The following is a 13,127-nucleotide window of genomic DNA, read 5'->3' as shown; positions in this document are numbered from 1 at the left end:
GGTAAAGCCATGTTCAAGGCCTCATACTTAAAAGTCCCACTGTGCTTCTCACAAGTTAGGAATGCATACTACTCTTAACATATGATCATCAAGACTAAGCATCAACTCTACTAGTCAAGCATAACATCCTTCTCTTAGGATTCAAGCTTAGACAAACTCTCTTAAACATCTCCTCATTCAAGTCTTAGGCACCACTTAGCTCAGTCTCATAGAATATAACTCCCTCTTTCCATTTCCAATAGTTAAAGTAGGTTCATTTGGAAACCAACAATCTTACCATATAAATTCCACCATTTTGCTAGAATAACTCCACAACTCCCTTACTAGGTAATCTATCACAATTTCTCCTTAAAGTATACCTACACAAGAACTTCAACCCAATCCCAGGAACCACTATGAAACATTAACTACACAAAATAGTTGCCTTCAACTCCTACAAAATATTCACATTCCTCAAATTTACACCTTAAAGTTTTCTACCATCATTGAACATAATCACAAGGTATCTAATTTTCCACAAAAAGACTTCATTCAAAGATTCAAACTCTTACCATGTTTAGAACTACACCATCGTTAAATTTCACATCATAATACTTCCAACTCATAAGTTACACATAGCTATAAATGGCATCACATTACAATCCTCAAAACTAACCTTCACATTTATTCTTCTAGACACAAAACCATCATAAGCATCAAAACTCACCTTTCTCCCCCCTTAAACTCAGAAACATCTCCCTTTTCAACCAATCAAATCTAGAAAGTCACCGGACAAAGGAGAAAAAGAGAGAGATCTTATGGATTTAAGTTTTATGGCATGATACAAGATTAATGAAGAAAGTGAAATGTTTATCTCCTTATAGCCTCTCTCACATAGATGTGTCGCGACTCACACCGATAAACAAGACTCTACTAGACGTAGCTTGTGAGACTTTTGACCCTAAACTATTTCCCCAAAACCTTATGCTCTCATACCAACTCTGTTACGACCCACAAGTACACCCTAGAAGTTAGGGCAACCCTTAGGTCAAAACATGGCGTACTCGACCTTTCGAAGGTCTTGAAACTCTTAGATATCATTCATTATATTTGACATGAAAAGTAGTGAGAAAATTTAAAACTTTTCATGATACATAATAAGGAAAAACATATTTTATAAATACCAAAGGATAGTCTCATCGTCACAATCAAACTTAAACACATAACGTAAATATCTTAGGGACACGACCCTTTATATAGTCATCCTCTAAGAATCTATAACCTACATATTGTGTAAAAAGTAGAAAATAATGGTATTAGTAGAAGAATGCTTTAAGTATGAAAACCATGCAAAACATGCATTCAAAAGGAACATTTTCTTGAAATCATGCATTTGCCTTTTTGAGTAAATCTTCATAAAAACCTTTATCCAATAGAATTGGTATCATTCACATACTTCATATAAACATATTAAAAGGCCAACATTACATAAGATCACATATAGAATTTATGACATTTTCAAGTCATAATCCAATGAGCTATTCCTTCTTTACAGTGAACATTTCTATCTTTTATTCATTAACCTCCCAAGTAACGCTCTAGTGATACTTGGTGCAATGTATCACGTTAAGGTCACAAATAAACATATATATAACCTACATAAGCCAACACATATCATCATATAAGCCTAATATATCAAAGACACATTTAAGTAAAGACTACATTGGCTCTACAACAAGTTACTACAAGTTGCACATATTTTTACTTCTTTTCACAACCATCATTATATTACCTTGTTCATGACCCCAATCTTAGTCTACGAGTGCAATGTACATGTGAAGCCCCATACCCCCATACATCCTTAGTACACCCCTCGTGAGACCACAAACCTGAACATTCTATTTATACATCAACAAGTAAGTGAAGACAACTTCATTCATACAATTACAAGAACTTCATCCTATAGTCATTTAGACCCACATAGTGCATATACAAATCAGACCACATCATACCATGCACATCTTCATAAAAAGTAGACCAATACTACAAAGTCATGCATATGGACATACTCATAATCATACAAATTAGGTCACCCTCCTAGGACTTCCTAAGGAGCTACTTGTGCAATGTCTAGATGGGTTCATTTCTTCCAAGTATCCTAAGTAACATCCCTTAAGTCCTCCTAGTTAGGATCCTATTCATTTGCTTCCATTGTCCATTTTGCTTTAGCGAAACCATAGACTTAGCCGACACTAAGACCATGGGTGCTAAACATGGAATTTGGTGTTGTAGAGCCTTAAACCAATGTAAGGTGTTCCGACCTAGCCAAGGTAGAATATTAACACATGCTAGCATATTAGGTGATATTACTTGCTATATCCTATGTATCAAGCATAATTTATGGAACTTGGGGTTGTTATGGAAATATAAACTCTACACCCTTTGTTTCCTCATGAGGCTATCCACCCTGTGAGGACCGTAGTGGACCCTTTCACCTTCCCTCTTTATGAAGGTGCCACCCTCCATCTACAAGTTGACTGGGTGTTAATCTAATTTTCCTTTCATGAAAAAGTCTTTATTTATCATTTCTTTATAAAATATAGGTTTTTGGAGAGTCATACCCTCATATGCTTAGATCATACGTCATAGATGAGAAGTCCTTTCATCAACCTATATCATGTGAGAAAACCTTTCACGTGGACATATCATATTTAAGCACCTTCCTAGTTTAGGATACTCTTGAGAAAACCTTTCAAGGCTCTTCTATTGACTAGATCATGTTTCATGTGTGTGAGGGTATACCTATATGTGATTAAACCTTTCACATAACACATAATGTCACACATGTTCATTTATCAATACATAAGTCTATAGGCATACCTATATGAGCAATCCTTTCATATCAATACTTTAAGAAACTATGCACATTCATACTTCATCATATCATATGCTTAACATCATAGGATATAAGTCATGTTTATAACTTGTTCATACAATCCTATGCATGTCCTTAGTAGACCAACCTAGAAACTATCCCATGAAGGTGCACATTAGCAATGCATAGTCAAAGTTCCATATCCTTGCCTATGCTAGTACATCTATGAAGTCATCCTCATGAATGATACATCACACAACATCATAGAATGGTTAGCATAGCATAAGACTCATTTATTTAAGACTTACAACATTCTTATAGTAAGTTTTAGTCTTTATGTACCTATCATAAATTTTAATCACATATAAAATTATAAGACCTCATCATGGTAAGCAAGTACATTTTACCCTAACATAAATATACACATTCTTGTGCAGTAGCCAAACAACCTAAATCACAACTAGAATAGGAAAGTAGGCATAAGTTTCACAACATATCCTCAAAACCACACATTCATATATTCATCAATTTTCCTTCAAGGCCATGGTAAACAAATATATAATGAAAATAAAGCAAACACCGCCACCATAAGTGAACCGTACCACACAATGCCATACAAGGCTTCATCAACATTACATTGAAAAGTAGGGAGAAAGAGTAGACCTTATTAACTCATCAACCCTCTTGATCAAAAATTATCACTACACCGTTTCATCAATTATACATGTACAGGAAAGTAACTAATTGTACTTTAAACATGAAATAAACCATGTACAAATCATTGCAAGATCGTGATACAACTACTGCAAAAGATTACCATTGTTTTAGGGAATACATAGACATAGATCATAAATAAATTTTCCTAGTGTTGTTTATCAATCAAGATTCATCAATAATGAACATATAGAGAAGTATCCAAAGAAACTCATTACTTAAACGAGATACTACTACAACTGCCAAAAAACTCGAATCACAGTAAGCATGCATCATATTAGGAATTCATGGAAAGTATGTTTACATAGGTAAATCCTATTGAAACTATTATATAGTTATCAACATTGTATCCGTTACATATAATTCATAGTCACATTCTATTATAGGTAGTAGCTATGGAAAATTAACCATGATCGATTCATATAACAACTAACCTAACGTCGAGATCACAAGTTACAATTACATTGACTAGAAGAAATTAGCTCAACTTATATTGATAATTATTTACCTTGATCACAACTAATTTATAAATACAATTCAATAATAATATTAACCTTAATAGTAGTTACAAGAACCACAACTCAATCGAATTCCACAATATTTCATTAAAACGTTTATATTACAATGTTCACATAAAGACATGTATAAGTAATGTTCAAATCTTCATATGATTATCCTCATAGATTCTTCATAATCAATTCACATAAATAACAGTAGATATAAAAATATTAACATAACAAAATCACAATTCAATCGATAACAAGTTGAGATCACAAAGCCCATGCAAGGACAAAATCAATTTTCGGAACAAACATGGGTTCATCATGCAATTAGACTAAATCACGTTCAAGCCAATACATTAACATAAAAATTCTTCATGATTTAACCATTTAAAATGTTTTGATAAAGAACCCATGGTTAGATTAAAATATTGATCATGAAATCCTCTTTAAAAACTTTGGGAAGAACTCTCCAAGTGAAACTTTTCTTAGTGATAAATGATCACAATAAAATTGATTAGTTTAAAACCTCTAATACTTTATGAATCATCCATGGAAATCCAAGTTCATAGATGTTCTTGAGCTTCACCATAAATGGTGGTTTCTAGGGAGAATATTTTTTGAGGGAAAGGTTTATTTCATGTAGTAGGGATTGGGAATGGGAAGTTCACATGTTTGATCACTTATATACACTGAAAAATAGGTAAATTAATCAATTAGAGTCAGTTTAGGACGTGGTTTGATTTTCCCGTTCACCCCTTATATAAAACAGTACGCAGGCAAAAACTGCAGGCCACCATCGACGGATGACCATCGATTGGTCGTTGGTGAATTGATTGTCTGTCTTTTGGCTTCCGTCGATGGTACCTTGGCCTTTTTTTTGTGCTGAGACCTGCCCAATATATGTTTCCATAAATGAAACCTCATCAACGGGCCTTTGGTCAACAAATTGGCCGCCGTTTGGTTCAGTCGATTGACATTGCCAAGGCGGTGTCTCGATAAACTTTTGGTCCTTCTTGTGGGTCCTTTTACAGGCCCTTTAGATGTCGTACCAAGAAATTTCCAACGTAAATACAACCTTTAACAATTTTTAGACCTCCCACATTAATTTAACCAAAACCAAATACATATAACACGTTCAAACAGGCTAGGTCCCATCAAGATCCACTTGAATGTCTCAAGGGCTAACTTTTGAACGTCTTGGACGTTCTTGGACGTTTGATCTCCAAGATTCACGAAAATTCATATACTACCATTTAATGATAGGCTCATGAAATACACCTATAATAACATATAGACAGATGAGGCATATATGCAACTAGACATCGAACGTCTTGGTCGTCCCTTGACGTTTGACTTTCAAATCACCTCAAACTTTACATACAACCTCTAAAAAATATTATAAGTCAATTTAGGACCTTATAACTTAAAAAAATATTATAAGATCCATACACCATAACTCATTTTGGGGTTCTTATATGACAAGCATACTTCATTACATTTAACAAATCACCACTCCATACGAACGAAACTAGAGAAAGATACTTGCATATAAGAACTTCACATAAGTACCCCTCTCAAGTTGAATTACAAGTAACTCAAAGTGCAATGTGAGAGTAGCATCCTCTACTACTACCCCCACTATGTACACCTTGACGAATCCATGAGATTAGATACACTTCATTCATCATTCATAAGTTTCATCATACAATACATAACTTTAACATTCTTTCTTATCATTAGACATAAATTTACATTACATTCATTTAAATAAAATCATGACCCATTCATATATTTCACATAAAGACACACAAAGACTCCCTCAAAATGTATACTTGAGGAATGGATAAGTTGCGTCCCATTCCACCAGCTACCTTAAGTTCTACACCCTAAAGAAGACTTAGTTCTTTACTTTGTTTTGTGGGGGATAGATTTAACCGACATAGACCATAGAGCTTGACATGGAATACTGGTACTACCCTTACCGGATGAGGGATCCCTTCTTGTCTAAGGTAGGGTCATGTTCTTTAGCCTTGAGATGGTCTATCCAATAGCTACACCTACGCGGGCGCACAGTTAATGGATAATGAGATTTCTACTAAGTAACTCACTCTCTACTAACAAGGAACACCCATCTCAAGAGGTACATTGGATACAACATCTCTACTTACGAAGTGTACCCACCTCTTCTTCAAATCCTCTCGGTCCTAAGCGTAATTCCCCCATGGACTCTTAAACATTCAATGAATATAGGCTAGACGATAACTATTGAATAGCCCATCTACTCTCACGAAGGGTATCCAACCTCCAACCTATTTTGGAAAGTTCATTGGGAGTAGTGAGGTTGCTACTAAACACTTCATCTCTACTGACGAAGAATGTTAACACCAAAATCCCCCTTTTGATACTTAGGAATACTTGGGATGGTCTACACACTTCATCTCCACTCACGAAGAGTGTTCACCCTAAAATCCAAAAATTTTATTCATTGACTTCGTTCATGCATTCAAGTGTGTGTGTGAGCACATGTGAGCATACCTTTCACATAATGACCATTATTCATAACATTAACTTCTATACATAATAAACACACATTTATCGCAATTCACACATTATCATACTTCACATATCAAATGCATAGTTTATTTTAACATAATCTCTTCAAGATACTCATATCAACATTCAAACTCATATCATACATATACATATGAAAATTATCAATTCACTTCACATATAATGCCTTCAAGGCCATTCTCATAATACACATATAAGTTCGTATATTACAGGTAAACACCGTCACAAAAAGTGGACCATACCACTCAAGAGTTACTTCAACATAACTTAGTCAAGATAGAATAACTTACCCTTCATCCAATCCTTTGCCACCTATTAAATATTTATAGAATAATCCATAATTAAATAGCTCTTAGGGCAGTAGCTAAAACTCAATAAAACCACCAAGAAACAATAACTTTAACATTATCTAGTCATGCTCGTAGAACCCATTTCATAAGCAAAAATTTGAGAAAAAGAATAGACATCACTCCATTGGGGTTTTGAGATTAAAACTATCATTTAAATCTAATAAATACTCATTATAATCAATAAAACATTTTCATACAAAGACCGATACTTAAAGTTTGAAATCTTTTTTGAAATTTCTTTGAATGGAATCCTTGAATTAAAAAAAAGGTTAATGGATGACTACCATACCTTAATATGAAGAAACCTAGGAATTTGGTTAAGAAAACGTGAAGAACTTGGTCCTCTTCCTTGGAGCTTGAAGTTTCTTCAATGGAGGTGTTTGGAGAAAAAAGTTGGAGATATTTTTGATTTGTTCTTTAGGGTTGCAAATGATGGGTTAAATGATGTTTAAAATTACTAAATAATCCCACAATTTATCCCCCAAAGTTCCCAAAACACCCTCACACCATTTGGACCCTTTTCCTACTTGAAATTTGGCTTTAAAACGTCGTGGCCAAATCAGGGACTTGGCTGCGCGTCGCGAGGCAAGCTCTAGATTTTTTCCTCCTAAAATTCTAAGGCAGTGAACCTCGTATCCCTTGCACGTCGCGAGGTGGACTTCAAATTCTGCCCCTGTACGCTCCCTTGGCTAGCTTCTTATCCAATGTTTGGGTCCTCCCCGAGGATCCTTAGGATGGTACCCGAGGCGTCGTTCTCGGATATTTCGACCATTTACATGTCATTCTATGCATATGAACCATTGATATTCAATTTGACTTTCAAACAATCCTCCAAAACTTAACTACAAAACACTACAACACACTAATTCAACTTCGACTAACTTTTTGACATCTTGGGTGTTTGACTTCTTAACGCTCCCAAACATTATGAACTGACTTCTAATGCTAAAATATAATATTGTTATACATTTTTAACTTACAAAACACAAGCAAAACTTTAGTTTGACCTATTCAATTTTCAGGGCGTAACAATGAAAATTGTTATTTCTGAAATTTTATCAATATGATTAATAATAAATAAATTAAAACTTGTATATTACTAGTTTCACTAGTTTTAAGAGGAAGTTGAATTATCATTTTGTGATTTTTGTTTATTTTGTTGTTATTGTGAAGTTGTAATACTTAGATGTATATTTGTTTCTGTTGATACAAAATAATTATTAATAAGCAAAAAATAATAATCATTTTCTTCTCTAATATGTTGCAACTTATTCTTTCATTCATTTTTTTAATCATTTTTTTTGAAAAAAGTTGAGAAATTAATTATCATTTAAAAAAAATTAAATATCATCATGTATTCGATTACGACACTTGGTGTGTATTCTTTTTCTAAAAGAAAGTGTTGTGCAGTAATGCTCCTAGGCCAATCAAATTTTGTTAATTTTTTTTTAAAAAAATAAATAAATAGTAACTAATGCAAATTTACCTCTTTATCAAAAAGAAAATCATTTTTAGCCAAATATAAGTCAATAGAGCGAAGGTGTTAGAACCACGGGACTCGGGGTATCTCATACCTTCTCTCCGGTCAATATAATTCCTTACACAACACTTATTTTCGTATATAAAAAATAAAAGAGTTTTTTTTATCTTAATTTTAAACTAGGAACCATCAGGTGACTTGGAACATTTAAAAAGCTCAATTTCAAGTGGCGACTCTAAAAATAAAATAACAATTGTTTTTGTTTTTGTTTTTTCTCTTAAAAAACTCGTCATATCCTTTAGCAATTGTAAAAAATAAAATGGAAGACGTGTGACACTTTAGAAATAAAGTTCATCCAAATCATATATAGTAAAACATAGCGAATATATAATAATATAAAGAACAAAATATAACTACATGGGTCACAACTTAATGACTGTTTGAAGGTGGTATAACCGGTTAGAAATAACATTTGTTACTTGATTATTGTTTCTCTCAAACATCTAGTTGAATTTGGGTCTTAATTTTAGTCTAAAGTAACTTCATTACTTGGAAATTCAAATTTAACAATTTTACGTTTATATGATTATTGCAAAAAATTAAATAATATGATTGATAGAAAATTCATGAACAATTATATTTATGAAGTCAAAAAGATAGGTAATGAGTAGTACAAATTTATTTATATATTTGGAAAGGGTAGATTTCTTGTTGAAGTCCAATCCTGAATTGAGATTAGGTAACTATTTCATAAAAGTACACACACAAAATGAAGCTACGTAACAAACATGTATCTACAAATTATGACTAATATTAGAGTTTTACAAATTTTCATTTGAAAAAAAAAATTGAAAATAATAGTAACAACTACATATATAGTTAAAATGCCAAATAGTCTTACAAAAGGTCCGCAGTGAGTTGAGTATACAAAGATCTTATCCTACCTCAGAGATAGGGAGGTTGGTTCCAATTGATTTGGACAGAGTCAAATGTTTCTTCAGAGCTCGAACACTAATTAGATTGGAGAGTCAGATTTTACAAATTCTATTACAAATGCCACCTAATAAACTTCAGAGCATAAGAATTGCATGTAGTTTGTAATTTTGTTAATGATCACAACTTTCTGAGTAAGTAGTTATTTGTGGTGGTATAAATAATGAGTCTTTTTGGTTCTTTGGAATAAATGGTTTATCGAAGATTTTGTTCATATTTGAATTTGTATATATCTTATTCCACTGACTCCTTTTGTTGTAGATGTGCTGATTGTATCGTCTTCCTAGGTTTGAAAATATTATTTTTATCATTAATCCATCTTGATTTTCATATGTCTTCTCATCTACTGCGAACTCTTCTTTATTCATTATAATTTTTAAATTATGTTATGTTGTAATTTATATTCAAGGTGATCTATTTGTATTTTTAACATAAATATAACTTTTCTTTGTGCTAATATTGACTTATTACATACTCCTACTAACATGTTTTCTATTAATTAATGTGGGTGGAAGCGGAATTAAGAGTGAGAGAGAGAGTTGTAGAGGAAAAGGGATCAGGGGATGATTTTATTATGAGGTAAAACCCTCTATTTATACTACTAAATTTACATATCTGGACAATTTAAGTGGCCGACATTTACTTTACACATGGCCTAATTATATTTGGCCGACACTAAAAACAAAAGCTCACTATTTCTACTTTACATAATGGCCTCTTTTTTTTTATTTCTGGCCGACACTTACTTTACACATGGCCTAATTATATTTGGCCGACACTAAAAACAAAAGCTCACTATTTCTACTTTACATAATGGCCTCTTTTTTTTTATTTCTGGCCGACACACACTATTTACTTTATGACTAAGAAGACAAAATACTTTTTACATAATTTGGCCTTTTATGGCCGATACACACGACAAACTACTTTAATAATGACATAAAATTACAAAATACATACAAAATACTTTTTTTTATGTGGCTTAAAATATAGTTGAGGGGTTTATGATGTTATCTTTACACGTATCTTTATTCGATCTGAACATCTGGTATGACATTATCTTCTCCTTGACATTTTGAACATATGGGGTCGGGGTATTTTTGTCCAATGATTTTACAATATTTGGTCAATAGTTCTTCCGAAATAAACCCTTTCCTTAATGCTCTTGTTGTTGGTTTTTGCTCTGGCTTGAGTAAACTAAGTATCTATTGGCGTATCTCCTCCATATCTTGTTCTCTGATTTCTGTAGAATTTGAATATATCATAACTTGCTCTCGTACATAATAGCTCCATACTGAATTTCCGTTTAAATAATTGTTAGTTAGCTCATTTAGGATAGTTGCTATTCCTATAACTCTTTTGTTGGCGTAGAATTCTGGTATCTCAATCTTTTGTATTTCTTGCTGTATTTCGATATCTTCCGGAATTATCATATCTCTGGTTAAACCGATCTTTATGACTTGTATAATTGGTTTTATCTCATCAAATAATATCTCTGCTGGTGCTGAATGAAACTTTATATAAAGTAATGTTCCTTTAGTAATTCTTTTATAGTTCATAAGGCTTTGTATAGCTCAGGTATGGTAGATATTTCATCTCCTGTTTGGGTATAAACTGTACTAAGTAATCCATAACTATAACATGTTTTTACTAGATTTGCATTGGTACCTGGTAGTGCTATTAACTTATTATATCCTTGTAGCTTTTGGGTTATAAAATTAGTATTAGGGTCTTTGGTAGTCGGAGATCTGGGTGTTGAGTTTAAATAATTTTGGATTTTATAAAGGTTCTCAATATATGAGCGGGTTATGTGGTTGTAGGCTTTTTTATCTTGGCTTAAACATTCTGAGTAAGTAGTTATTTGTGGTGGTATAAATAATAAGTCTTTTTGGTTCTTTGGAATAAATGGTTTATCGAAGATTTTGTTCATATTTGAATTTGTATATCTTATTCCACTGACTCCTTTTGTTGTAGATGTGCTGGCTGTAGCTGTATTTAAACAAACATCGTCATGGGTTTTATGGAGTTTCCCAACATCTCCTTGTAGCTCTGGAATTTTTCTGTCTTCCGATCGACATAGCTCCACATTTTTATAGTCATGCTGCTGACTTATATTTTTCATCTTTTGTAACTCTTTATCCATACTGTCAAATTTCGTAGAAAGTGTAGTAATGGCTTTGAGTATTTCTTCCATTGTATCTTTTTCTGGTTCAGTTTGGGTTCCTTTTTCTTAATAGGTAGTCTGCAACAAGATTCTTGTCAGTATTAATTACTTCAACTGTAAATGTAAAATTTAATATATTTAATACTAATCTCCTTATTTCTTTTGTTGTAACTGAATCTTCTACCTTTTTTTTATTCCACCATTTTACCTGTGTATTATCTGTTTTTACAATAAATTTATTGTAAACAATATATGGTTCAAATGCTAATAAACATTTATATAATGCAAATAATTCTTTTCTATTTATTTCCCATTTTATTTGTGCTTCTGCATAAGATCCTGAATAATATCTACAATGGTGTTATATTTTTTTCTTTTCATATTTGTATTTTAAAACTCCCCCATAACTATGATCACTTGAATCTGTTTCAACAATATATGTTTTATTTTCATCAGGAAAGTAAAGTTTTGGTAATTTCTTACATAAATTCTTAATATTTTTTATATGTTCTTTATCTTTATTGTCGAATAGTATTCTACATCTTTTTTAAGTTTTTTGTGTAATGGTTTTAAATGCTCTGCTAATTTTGGTGTGTATTCTCTTACTTGATTTACTAATCCTAGAAAGGATTGTAATTTATTTTTTGTATCTATATTTTCATCAATGGTGATTATTTTTTGTACTATATGGTTTTGCATTTTTCTTCCATTCCTATCTATTTGTATTCCTAGAAATTCTATCTGTGGTTTCATAATTTCTGCTTTCTTTTTATTTAAACTTATACCTGAATGTTTAATTATATGTATAAATTTTTGTAATAATCTTATATGTTCTTCTTGTGTTTTAGAATATAATAATATATCATCTATATATACAATACAATTTTCTAACTGGTTAAAATAGTTATCCATAAAATGTTGATATCTACCTGGTTCTAGTTTTAGGTGATAAAATCCTGATTTACAATCGAATTTACTGAAATAATTGTATCGTTGTATCTGTCTTATTTTTAGTATTTTATTTGGTATTGGGTAGTTATATGCTTTAGTTTTAACATTTAAGTTGCGATAATCTATAACCATTCTGCTTTTACCTCTTTTTTGTTCACTGTGTTTTATAACTATAAATGCTGGACTTGTATGTTTACTATTGCTTTCTTGTATGTAATTATTTTCTAATAGTTCATCTATATGTATTTTGAATTCTTTTAAATTATCAAAGTTATATTTTAATGGTTTCTATGTTATTATACTATTTTTATCTATTAGTTCAATTTTTACTTTTGTTTTATGTTTTTCCCATCCTTGTAATGGATCTTCATTGTATAATTGTTCTAGTTGTTCATTAATTATTCTAACTTTGTCTATTGTAAATATGATAATCTCTAATTGTGTTATTTGTTTCTTATTTATATTTTCCATTTCTTGGTTTATCTTTTCACTTCCTTTTATCCATTCTATAGGTTTTCGTTGTTTATTATTTACTCTTTTTGCTCCT

The sequence above is a fragment of the Solanum lycopersicum genome, chromosome 4 (assembly GCF_036512215.1).
Source record: "Solanum lycopersicum chromosome 4, SLM_r2.1".
Taxonomy (NCBI): Eukaryota; Viridiplantae; Streptophyta; class Magnoliopsida; order Solanales; family Solanaceae; genus Solanum; species Solanum lycopersicum.
The sequence above is the reverse complement of the archived record's forward strand: the minus strand, read 5'-3'. Positions refer to the sequence as shown.